The following is a 13,200-nucleotide window of genomic DNA, read 5'->3' as shown; positions in this document are numbered from 1 at the left end:
CTACACAGATCACAGCCGACCTCCTGCCCAATAATTTTTGCCACTCTATCACGCTGGGCAATCAAACTAGACCATCCGTCCATCACATTTGGAATTGCCTTTTCATGGTTTAACGGTATACCATCCAGTTTACAAATCCATGAACAGGCAAACACGGATAGATATTTGGCCCTATCAGCGTCTTTTTCGTTCTGCAGCCAGTCAATCTGCTGCATGATGTTCCAATCAGAATCAAACCCCTGACTGACCATTTTCTTAATGAGTTGTGCACATTTCTTTGATTTGAGCTCGTCAGAGCAGAGCTGTTTACAGCGTGTGCCCTGCTCGTTTTGGTCAGAACTACTCAGAAAATTCCCTTTATCAGACATTTTTCTTGGTCACAGTTGAAAATCACTACCGAAAAGATTTTAGCAGCAAATATTTTACGTGGATAAATTAACTATAGCAGCAACAATACTGGATTTCTACCAATTTCACCACAAAGTATTCTTCACAAACATCCTGGTCACATATACTGATCCATACCAATTAGGGTCACAATTTATTTACTTACTTGGGACCACTCCTGATGCATCCCTGGCAGAACAATCCCTATTTTATTTATTTTATAACTAATATCTGAATCCCTAACTGCCTGATTCACTAAGCTCGGGGTACCCCTATCTGAGGTGGAAAAGATTGAGCAGGTTTACGGTGCCACTGGACCTCCCGTCCAGGGATGCACTCTGCCGGGGTGGTGCTACACCCATGCCCACCTGGGCCCCCTCACAGAGCACGTTTCACTTGCGCTGTTTGCTTTTGCCCCTTAAACAGCTCTCTCAGCGACTTCTCTTCACACGCCTCGTCGGAGTGAAGCTCTCCCACTCCCCTTCAAAATCTCTTCCAGTCAGACAGCCCTAACAATTAATAAAAGCTTCCTACCTTGTTTGCTGATTTGCCAGAAATGTCACCACGGAGTGATTGCCCGCATCCTCCACCAAACTGTTAGGGGTATAACAGTTATGTCCCGGACCAGATATGGAGAAAGAAAACCAGGAGTCGAGAAATTCAATTAAAGAATCAAAATTTACTGAAGAATAGTTTGCAGTGAAATTGGTAGAGCCAGCGGCAAAGTCTCACGAGGAGATCGAAAGCTAACTCGTACCTTACACAAAATCTTACATCAATTATACCATTTGCAAGGACGTACATTCCATTATTTTACTCCTGATTGGCTAAAAGAACATAAAGTCACAACATATAGAGAGCTATGCGGCCTATAAACATTAATCAGCGCACTTGTCGTCAGAGCCCGAGATTTACATCGGAAGTGACCTCGCAGATGATCGCGGGCGTCTTCGAGTCGGCCTGGTGTGCCTTCCTGGGTTCAGAACCTGGGTAGAAGGTCAAACGCACACACAAAACACTGACGAACAACAGTTCTTCTCTGGGCACAGGAGAGCCAGAGCACACATTATCAGGTCATTTAAGCCAAAACAAGAGAGATAAAATTTTCACTCCTCAGGCAGAGGAGAGGGGTAGACATAACATACCTTTCTTCCCTAAAGAAATAATAAGAGAAAATCACACTTCTACTATTCAGGTAGTATTGCATAGGACTTTATACCATATACTTAATCATAGAAAAGTAACGATCAAACACAGAACATATGTTTAACATTCTCCCTGTCCCCTCTCATCACAGCTAAGCTTATCCCCAAAGGACCTTCAGACTACGGGCAGGACAGAGAGAGAGACTCTGGAATGTTCCTTAAAAGACACTAGTTAACATTCCAACACACATATGATTCAAAGTATATTTCAGTTATGCATAAGAAAATAGAATTGATTATGTGATCATGCATATAGTTAATTCATCACTTTATTAAAGAAGTTAAGCAACAGAATATAGATAGATATTGATATAAAAGGATATATATATGTATTGATATATCTGAAGAGACAAGGGATTTCGACCCTCACCCTTCATAAGAATTCAAAATAACTGATTTTCTAATACTCAAATGGAATACTAATTCCCTTAGTATTTCCATTTCCGATGCCTTACACAGAAACCTGTCAATCAGGGTCAAGGGTGGGATTATGCTATGGGGCGTGTTTGTCTTGGGAAGTGATGTCACTCACAGTCGACGGTCAAGAGGTGATGCCCTGAACAGACGCCGGTTTATCAAATCAAATCAAATCAAATCACTTTATTGTCACACTACCATGTACACAAGTGCAACACTAGGTGAAATTCTTGTGTGCAGTTCCGAGCAACATAGCAGTCATGACAGTGACGAGACATATACCAATTACAGTAAACAACATACTTACACAACACAATTTACAAATCAAATGTACACATACTTACACAACACAATAATTATATACAATGTACAGTAAACAATACACACAATATACAATACAATAAGTAGGAGTATATGAAATATATATATATATATCTATGAAGTAGTATATTGAGGAGAATATGTTGACAGTCCAGTGTGAGATTATAGATGAATAAAGTGCAGTGCTAATTATTGATCCTGATAGACTGTGAGTGATGTCACTTCTCAAGACAAACACGCCCCATAGCATAATCCCACCCTTGACCCTGATTGACAGGTTTCTGTGTAAGGCATCGAAATGGAAATACTAATGGAATTAGTATTCCATTTGAGTTTTGGCTGGCTACATACGCGACGCTGAGAAAGTGAAAAAGCAGACGTGGTAATTGAAATTGCTATTTAAATATGACAGGGCCAAAACTCGTAAGATATGGGAAACACAGTTGCAAACGGACTTTGCTTTTCCATTTGAAATCTGGCAGTCACTGTGCGTTCGCTTAAACGAAAATGCAAACGGTAATGCGCGATTTGCAATTGCGTTTGGATTATGTCACATTTTATGCGTCCACAAATTGAAAACGCAATTGCAAATACAATTTGCAATTCCTTTTGAATAATGTCCGGAATGTCATTCCATAGTGTTCATTGATTTTAGAATTAAAGTTCCAGTTGCAATCCTCCCTTGAATACCAGAATAAAATCTCCAGTTTAAATCTGATCTTACATTGCTTGGGCGAACAAAGTGATCATAAATTTGCAGAGCAAGAGATTTATTTTCTCGTATCCTGCCGCTATCATTTCCCTAATACACGTGTGGTTTTATCTAATATCTTATCCCCACTGGATTTTTTCAGTCTCTGGTCTGACAGGGTGTATTCCAACCTGTTCTACAAAATGTGTCTATATGGGGTGCATCCACTGATCTATATATATAACTGGATTGCTCATGACGTCACAACAGTGAAGCTACTGCGCCGCCATCTTGGTATTCCCTAACATTTGGTATTCCTATGGGTCTCAATGGGAAATCGTCTGTTTTGGTAAGTAATTTTGACCTATCCAGTCAAATTAAAAACATTTTTTCAAGTCTGCATACACTGCATCACAACGCAATCTTCCTAAATATGTGATTAATTATTTATTTGGATTCTCAGTTTTCCCCCCTACTTATTCTAAGTGTGAGTGTGTTATGTTACTGTTTATTGCAGCAGCATTAGTCCAGCTGCGCACGTGTTACCTCAATAGAAACAAGTTTAAGAAACTGAGGTAAGATATCAGTAGACATTTTCAAACATATTTTTTGCAGGCTTTGAAGTTTGTATTCTGAATACATAATTATGCTTTGTAGCTTTTGTTTACATTGAACGTGCATTGTGGTTATTTTCTTAGGCTAAATAAATATTAGCTATGCAGCTAACGTTTACTTAGGGAAATAACCACAATGAATAACCGTATAACTCACCAAGTTAGCTTTTTTGGTCAAGTTGAATATAATTTCTAAAGTGATCAATTGGAATTGACGAGGAGCAGGGCTGGACTAGTAATCTGGCATACCGGGCATATTGCCGGTGGACCGACACACTTTGGGGCCGATCAGAGTGGACTGGCCATCGGGAGAACCGAGCAGGCCGCTGTGTCGGCCGCGATAAGCTAAAATGAGCCGCCACCATGGATTTCAATAAACATCCCACTAAATGTTAAATAAAACTGGAATTGGTTTGCAACAGGAAGAAAAGCTGTATGAGGAGACAGATGTTTGGCTTCAATGAAGAGATTTTTTTGCAGTACAAGCTTTCCCAGAGTTTTCCTAAGCCATTTGGAGTGTGATGCAGCACACGTTTCTTTGGCAATGAAGTGGAGCCTGATGTTAGTGTAGCTTTCTGCAATCCACTTTATGAGCATGAAGATATGATTATTGTTTGGTTCTAGGTTGAACATGTGTGCCTCAAGTTCATTGAATGCAGAACCACCATGGAGTTCCAGAACCTTTGTGGAGACCCTGGATTTAAATTTGTTGTGTAATTCAGAGATGGGCCTTGTGAGTGTGTGCTGATGAATACGTCTCTCAGCTATCTTGCAGACTTTCAGGACACTGTCTGATGGTCTGATTAGTCCACCTCGGGACTTCATGTCAATCAGTGTGTGTCCAAGTTCGTCTTGGGAAGAGCTCTTGACACGGAGTGCTGATAAACAGGCAGTGCACTGAATTTTCCGCATAGTAGATTTAACAACAAAGCCTGCTATGTACCCCACCACAGCCTCTTTGAACATGGACAAGCTGGGAAGACATACGGTGATGTTTTTATCTGTGTCTTCTGTTTCAGGCTGAATGTCACTTTGCCGAAATGCCAGCATGCCAGAAGGTGTTGCCTCCAGTACCACTGTGCTATCCAGTGGAGAACAGTTGCCACTAGCTTTGATGGCATGTCTTGCTAGCATTCTTTTAAAAGCTGACTTAAATTGCCTTGCTGTGGGATTGTTGTTAAATCCATTAGGAGAGCGAATGGCAGCAAAAAACAGCTCAAGGTGGTCCTGGATAAATTTGTAGGTCAACAGATACCGTAGCTGTGATGTCTGTGGTCTCACTAACTCGTCATATACGTTTTTAAAACTTTTAATTGCCACGAGGAAGCCGAGGAAGGCAGTTTTCTTGCCTGTTGTCACAAGGGATCGCCTATTGATACCTGGCTCTCTCAATCCATTGAGGTAATCATAAGCCTCTGTTAGAAAGGCCATGTTTGTTGTCTCATTGGCCTGCCTCAGGGGGCTTTTAAATCTCATGGCCATGGGGTTTCTGGAATTCATCATGTCAAAAAGCCTATCAAAAGTTTCAATGAATTTACACGTCGGCTCACATCCAGCAAACTGGGGGAGTTGCAGGTGTTGGTCACAGAACCGTAAGGCATCTGCCACACTGGCGCTGAGGGTCTGAGCAGCAAGGTTTACCTTCATTTTTTGACTTTGCCAGTCTAGATGATCTAATTTTGCTGCCTAGATGTAGCCCTCCATTTGCAGTTCATGTAAAGATTTATTGTATTCCCATTTTATGTTGTTTCCACAGGGATCTACAATAATGCCACAGGACCCCAAGGTGTTACGTACCAGCTTCAGCATATGGCAGACATCCAAGATGGCGTGCACCCTTCGGTGACTGTTTGATGGATCTGGGAAACTGGGGTTTAAATTTGTGGGCTGCAGGTCTGCGCCAAGGTCCCGAAGCATGGAAAAGTGTGTTGATGGACCATCACATGTAAGAGACACCACCCTTACTCCAACATCAGACAGTTTTAGAATGCATTGTCTTACCAGTGTAGCCCTCTCTGACCCAGTCATTCCATGCGTTAAAAAATATGCTACTGGAGCTTTCCAGTACTCATGAATGCATACAGCCATTAGTACCAGTGCCTCTATTGCCATTGGAATACCTTAATTTGTTATTTTTGTGCCCATGTCCACAAATCCATAAATTTTTGTCCCATCCCACTCCATATGCTTCATGATGGACATTTCATCCATCGTTAGTGCACAGATCGTCTCCTGTCCCTTAGCCTGTGCAGTGGATGCTTTTGCTTTGAGTGAAGTTAGGATTTCCTCGCTAAATCCGGGATCTCCACCAATGCTGCTGTACCATCATCTTATTGTGGATGGGTGAGGTAAACCCAAGTTAAATGTCTCCCTTACATACTTGTAGGCCTTAGCTGGGTAGAACTGCAATGTAAGTGCTAATTACTTTAGGGTTGGGTGGTATTGTGCATGACTAAATTGATCTCTCTTCAGAATTTCTAGTTGAACATCAGGGCAATTTTCAAGCATGAATGCTCCGTTCTGTTAACATTTGAGATTCCTTTAGGGTCTTAATGATGTTCTGAAGGTTTCTGTTTTTTTTTTTTTTTAAGGTTTTGTCTGTTTTTGTGTGTGTGTTTATTAATTTGTTTTATTGCTTTAAGCAGCCGTCCAGTGAGAGTCTTTGGGCTGGCAAAGCAATAACTCAACTCAATGTGCTCATCTGTTTTGGGGACATCAAGAGGAGTGTGAGTTGAGGTATGAGGGGAGTCTTCACTGCAGGCAAACATTGTCTCTGTTTCTCTTAGTGTAGGGGCCTTTCTGTGGGTCTTTTTCTGAATCATACGATGTGTGTTTTGTCTCTTGTCAGTATTAAAACTTATCCTGACTATCAGCTTGCTCTTTTGTACTCTGCAGCAGGCATTATTTAAATGAACGTGCAGGATGCCAAGGACACAACATTCAAAGGCCACCCTCTTAAAGTTGCAGCCAACAGGCCAAGCTGGCTTCCCCTACATTTCTGGTAAGTAGTTGATACAATTAATTCACTTTAAATACACAATGCATTCATAGCTTAAACAGATAGTTCAACCAGAAATAGAAATGTTAACTTTGTGGTGGCTTGTCAGAATGTTTGTTAAAGCATATTACTGGTGCTACAAGCCAAAAGGAGTAACTTTAAGTAAACAATGACTTACTTAAAGGAATAGTTAATCCAAAACTGAAAATTCTGTCATTTACTCACTCTCAGGTCATTCCAAACCTGTATGACTTTTGTTCATCTTCAGAACACGGATGAAGATATCTGAAGAATATTCTCCACTGTTTTTTCCATATGTAATGAAATTCAACTGTGACCAAATCTTTCAAGCTCCAAAAAGGACATAAAGACATTGTAAAAGTTCTCCATGGGACTCGAGTCATATATCCCAGGTGTTCTGTAGTGATACGATAACTTTATATGATGATCAGATGATAATCAGTGTATTGATTTAATTTCAGTGTGAATAGTTATCAATCATATATCTTAATTTGTGTTCTGAAGATGAACAAGTCATATGAGTTTAGAACCACATGAGTGTGAGTAAATGTTGACAGAATTTTCAGTTTTCTGTCAACTATTCATTTAAGTAATTCTGTCGGCCTGTTACCTTTTGCAGTTGTGGAGGGAAACTGAAAATTGTTGGCACAGCATCTGGGCGAAGCCTGACTATTTGTCCTGTCCAATCTACACACTCTGCAGTGAAGTGATCAGAGCAGAGGCAGGAGTAGACAGATGGCCTGAAGTTTTGCCTCCTAAGCTTCACAAGCCATTCAGGTCTTTTGGAAATCTAAACACAATAGTTGAACACAATAAATATAAAGTTTGTTTGTTTATCTATACATAAACAACAACTAACATGATTTGACAAAAGGGTTGTGAGATTAAGTTAAACATCAGCTAAAATTAACTGGAATAGGAAAAAGATTTTACTGAGGGATTTGTTCCCACCTATCTTTTAATTTTTATTGTATTCAGTTTAATAGTCAATATTTGTGTGTACTTGGATGCTTCTGCTATTGATCAAATATATGTATGATTTCCTTGTGTGCATATGTCAATAAACCTCTTTCTGATTATGATTTAATTGATAAGTATTGTTGAACTGTAGATTTATTGATTGGCCAAAGATTAAATGCTCACAAGCTGGTCTGTACATATTCCAGAAATGAATGAAAATTCATGGGATAATTTTATTATGTAAAGGTAAATTCATGTGTATTATATATACATACTGCATATTAACAGTATGTATGTGTATATTAACAGTGTGTGTATATACTATACTACATTTTTATATTTGGTTCTTCTGGATTTATTCTGAGGAGGTACGGTGTAGTTACATTATCAACACAAAGGTTGTTTTTATTAACAATCACTGATCTAAGTGATTATAACTATGAAGGCAGAGAAACGTTGCATCCTGTAACAATCTGCAGATGTTGCCATTTCATACTTTTGCTTTAAAAAGTGTAATTTATACACTTTGATGTTGTATTTTTACTGTTGATTATTAAAGATTATGATTGTTATACCCACTCTACATGGGGATAACGACTCATTTGTGCTTAATAGGTACATAGTCTTTATAAATTACAACCTGTGGGCACTTTTGCCACATTCTTTAGTGAATGTTGTTTGGCAGTTAAATGCAGCACATCGGGTCATCTTCAGAGTTTTCGTCCATTGGTCGCCGATGCCCCTCTGTCGGTAGGGAATAGTAAGATGGATGCCAGAGAACTTCCGGTAGCTTCACCTACTGCTGGCAGTTTAGAATTCTATGAGCAATCCAGTTATATATATATATATATATATATATATATACACACACACACACACACACACACACACACACACTCACCTAAAGGATTATTAGGAACACCATACTAATACTGTGTTTGACCCCCTTTCGCCTTCAGAACTGCCTTAATTCTACGTGGCATTGATTCAACAAGGTGCTGAAAGCATTCTTTAGAAATGTTGGCCCATATTGATAGGATAGCATCTTGCAGTTGATGGAGATTTGTGGGATGCACATCCAGGGCACGAGCTCCCATTCCCCACATCCCAAAGATGCTCTATTGGGTTGAGATCTGGTGACTGTGGGGGCCATTTTAGTACAGTGAACTCATTGTCATGTTCAAGAAACCAATTTGAAATTATTCGAGCTTTGTGACATGGTGCATTATCCTGCTGGAAGTAGTCATCAGAGGATGGGTACATGGTGGCCATAAAGGGATGGACATGGCCAGAAACAATGCTCAGGTAGGCCGTGGCATTTAAACGATGCCCAATTGGCACTAAGGGGCCTAAAGTGTGCCAAGAAAACATCCCCCACACCATTACACCACCACCACCAGCCTGCACAGTGGTAACAAGGCATGATGGATCCATGTTCTCATTCTGTTTATGCCAAATTCTGACTCCACCATCTGAATGTCTCAACAGAAATCGAGACTCATCAGACCAGGCAACATTTTTCCAGTCTTCAACTGTCCAATTTTGGTGAGCTCTTGCAAATTGTAGCCTCTTTTTCCTATTTGTAGTGGAGATGAGTGGTACCCGGTGGGGTCTTCTGCTGTTGTAGCCCATCCGCCTCAAGGTTGTGCGTGTTGTGGCTTCACAAATGCTTTGCTGCATACCTCGGTTGTAACGAGTGTTTATTTCAGGCAAAGTTGCTCTTCTTTCAGCTTGAATCAGTCGGCCCATTCTCCTCTGACCTCTAGCATCAACAAGGCATTTTAGTCCACAGGACTGCCGCATACTGGATGTTTTTCCTTTTCACACCATTCTTTGTAAACCCTAGAAATGGTTGTGCGTGAAAATCCAGTAACTGAGCAGATTGTGAAATACTCAGACCGGCCCGTCTGGCACCAACAACCATGCCACGCTCAAAATTGCTTAAATCACCTTTCTTTCCCATTCTGACATTCAGTTTGGAGTTCAGGAGATTGTCTTGACCAGGACCACACCCCTAAATGCATTGAAGCAACTGCCATGTGATTGGTTGATTAGATAATTGCATTAATGAGAAATTGAACAGGTGTTCATAATAATCCTTTAGGTGAGTGTATATAGATCAGTGGGTGCATCTGTGCTTTCCCTCAACACTTCTAATAGGCAAAAAAATTTACTTACCACATCAGCTGAAGACAGAAATGGAGAACTTAAAACTCATGTCCTGTTGTGAAATGGAACTGATGGTTATGCTGAAAAAAGTGCCACTGGCTCGCTGGAGATCATGTCGGGGTCAACACTTTGTAAGAATAGGGGGAAAAAAACCGAAGGGCACACTCACAATCATATCGGTCCGGAGTGGAACCCTTTGAATAGAATAGATTGCCCTTTGAAGGTATCTGCATTGTTCTGTCTTTTCTGAGTGCTGAACCAAAACCATTATTAATTTGCACTTTACATTAGAGCTCTAACTACTTTCTGATCATTCTTTTAATATAACATTTATAGGTTATTGATTACTCTAAATCCTCTTCTATTTATTGTCATTTTGATCTGTAATTCAAACAGAGTTTCTCCTACTTCTCTCCTACTCGGCTCTCCTAGGTGGCTGTCCTTCCTGGTTCTCCGGAGTAGAATACTCCATTTAAAACTCCACTATTCTAACTGAAATACTTTAAATGGCTTTCTCCTGCCTAGCTATATCCAGGGTGGTTTCTCCTATATTAAAGCTCCAGTAATTATATAAATGATTTTGGAGGAATGCAGAATAAATCAAATAATAACAATTTGCCAGATAGGATTACAAATGTAAGTTACAAAAATCAAATCAAAGCCAAATTCACATGTGATCAGAATAAATAAAAATAAGACAAGTCAAAGAAACATATGTGGCAGTTGAAAAAACGACATACAATTACAAAGCATGGGAGATCTGAATGCAGATTCCAATTATTAAAATTACACATGAACAATGTGTCACATTTCCTTTAATACCCAAACTATAAATTAAGGGAATTTTGGGAGTGGTTAGGTTTGGAAGTCCTGAGGTCATACCTCATTAACATACAGGCAAGGAGGGGGACAGACCTCCAGAATTATACAGCATTTGGCAAAGACTTTATAACTTTGTTACCATTCGTTTTATCAACATGGGAAAGAGACCATTATCCCAGTAGTACGGACACATTTTAAATGATACCAAACATGCCTAATTACGTTATTTGTTTTCAAGGATATGAAACTTTGTTTCTGAGCAGAAGGGGGAGGAGTAGAGGGGGGCAGATGTTTGTGAGTTTTACGAGAATAGGCCTAAATTGGCCTGAGGTGAGATAGAGGTCAGATGTGAGATTTGCATTTTATTGTTTTTGCTCAGTAGGATGTGTTGACTCAGGTGAAAAAGTTCTTCTGTGTGAGTTTTTATGAATTGGTTCTCGCAAAGTTCTTTGACTTTTACGACATCTTGATGTCAGCCTTAAAGTGTTTATATTAAAGTCAACATGAAATGCCATTAACAACTAATTTTATGTCCGTAAACTCATGCATTATCAAGTAAAATAGAATATTCAACAAGATAAAAATGTAAGACAGAACTTGATATTTACCATTGGGAATTGTTTGGATGGTGAAATGTGGATGTAACATACTACTATGGAACCAGATTGTTGGCTTGGAAGAGAAAGAGGAATAGTAAAGTTGTTTAAAGGCAGAGTGGTTTATTTCATTTTAATTTTAGATTACAAAAGGTAGGGGGCCTGGGTAGCTCAGCAAGTATTGACACTGACTACCACCCCTGGAGTCGCAAGTTCGAATCCAGGGCGTGCTGAGTGACTCCAGCCAGGTCTCCTAAGCAACCAAATTGGGCCTGTTGCTAGGGAGGGTAGTCACATGGGGTAACCTCCTTGTGGTCGTTATAATGTGTTGTTCTCAATCTTGGTTGTACGCCTGGCTGCCATTTGTCCTCCGTGTGCCACCATGAGGACTTGGAGCGCATTGAGAATTCCAAATTGGCGAGAAAAAAACAAATAAAAGATTACACATGTCAGCTTTTTGTTTTGTTTTTTAATTTGGGAAAACATGCATTAAAGAATCATTTACAAAATGACCAGGCACATGCGTTAAAGGAAATTGGGTAAATTTAGATTTTATTATGTTGAGAAATAATTAATTATATTACTTTCACTGATGAAATGTTCGCTTACCTGTAGATTGTATGATTGTCTTTCCGTCCTATGTCAAATCAAGGTGCCTGGGTCACGGCCACAGGTCTGCCCGATGTGCTGAACAACCTGAATTTGAACCTTACCCGCAATACTAGTTGCCGCTACAGGTACACGCCTCAGGTGGCGGCTCTGCCCTAGGGTCAGGATGTGAAACTCAACTTTGCCAGCTCTGTCAACCATTACGACTTTGTGCAGACGTGGTCGATATTCACAACTTTCCAGAAGATCTATTGATAACCATGCAGTACTTTTGCAAGCCAGGCACCACCCTACTCTGGGTAAACAAGGTCAAGTTCAGTGGCCAGAGCACACTTAAGTGTTAGTTTGGCACATATCATTTTCACACATGCTTTCCAACATTAACAGATATGATCACTTGTTTTAGCTAACCTGTTATCTTTACGAGAGTTGATATAGCCTTTTAGTCATGTACATTATCAGTCAAAAGTTCGGACATGCTTCATTTAATTTAGGCTTCTCATAATATTAAATCCCCTTTTGACCTAAAGGCTTGTGCTTAAATGCTTGAAATTAGTATTGTAAAAGTATGTTTTTTGCAAAGCTTTTTTGTGATAAGTAATAATAATAATAATAATGTTTATTTTATATAGAGCCTTTCTTCAAACTCAAGGTCGCTTTACAGGATGAGAGGAAAATAAAAATAAATGCATGTTACGAGTCAGAGAAGCACAGGTCAAAGAGATATATAAGGTCAAGTTGGTAAAATAAAAGCAGCCAAAAGCACCCATAGAGTATGGATCTCCTTCAAAACTTCCAGTTTGCGCCTTATGTAGTTGGTTGAGAGAATGACCAGTGTGTTGACAGCTGACTAGACAAATTGTTCTTTGAAGAAGCTAAAATATAAGATACATTGATAAAAACATTTTGGTGACTGCATCATTTCCATACTTCCATTTGTGTTGTTTCATAGTTTATTTGTGTAAAATAGTTATAATAAAGAACGACTAGGTGTACTGATAGTGTATAATACATATTGTCTGACAATTTTTCATTTTCAATAGGTGCATTTCGAGTCTGACCTGCATTTCATTGAAAAAATTTAACACTGCAGTGCTGGCAAGAGGTGGTAAGGAACTACCAGGCCTCAGCAAGACACCGAGTGCAAATGAGGGACTAGGAGGATAGAGAACCAAAACAGATCACAAAACTTTACATGGGGTTGCTGGACCCATTTAATGGACAATCTACCAACACTGAATGGAAGGTGCTCCACCTGTGGGTTGGGGTGCAGAATTGCATGCTATGATGTAAACTCACTGCTAAGCTGTACCATTCTTAACACAGAATCACAAAACACATTCCATGTGTATGAATTTTTCAACTTTAGAAAACTCAATACTTGCATTAG

At 39.6% G+C, this 13,200-nt stretch overlaps 1 pseudogene; it reads left to right on the top strand.

Annotated features, from left to right (window-relative positions):
• Window positions 1-12,895, top strand: part of LOC127654614 (protein-lysine methyltransferase METTL21C-like) — a 28,806-nt pseudogene extending 15,911 nt beyond the window's left edge.
• The last annotated feature ends 305 nt before the right edge of the window (window positions 12,896-13,200 follow it).

The sequence above is a fragment of the Xyrauchen texanus genome, chromosome 14, assembly GCF_025860055.1.
Source record: "Xyrauchen texanus isolate HMW12.3.18 chromosome 14, RBS_HiC_50CHRs, whole genome shotgun sequence".
NCBI lineage: Eukaryota > Metazoa > Chordata > Actinopteri > Cypriniformes > Catostomidae > Xyrauchen > Xyrauchen texanus.
This window is presented reverse-complemented; position numbering and strand designations above follow the sequence as displayed.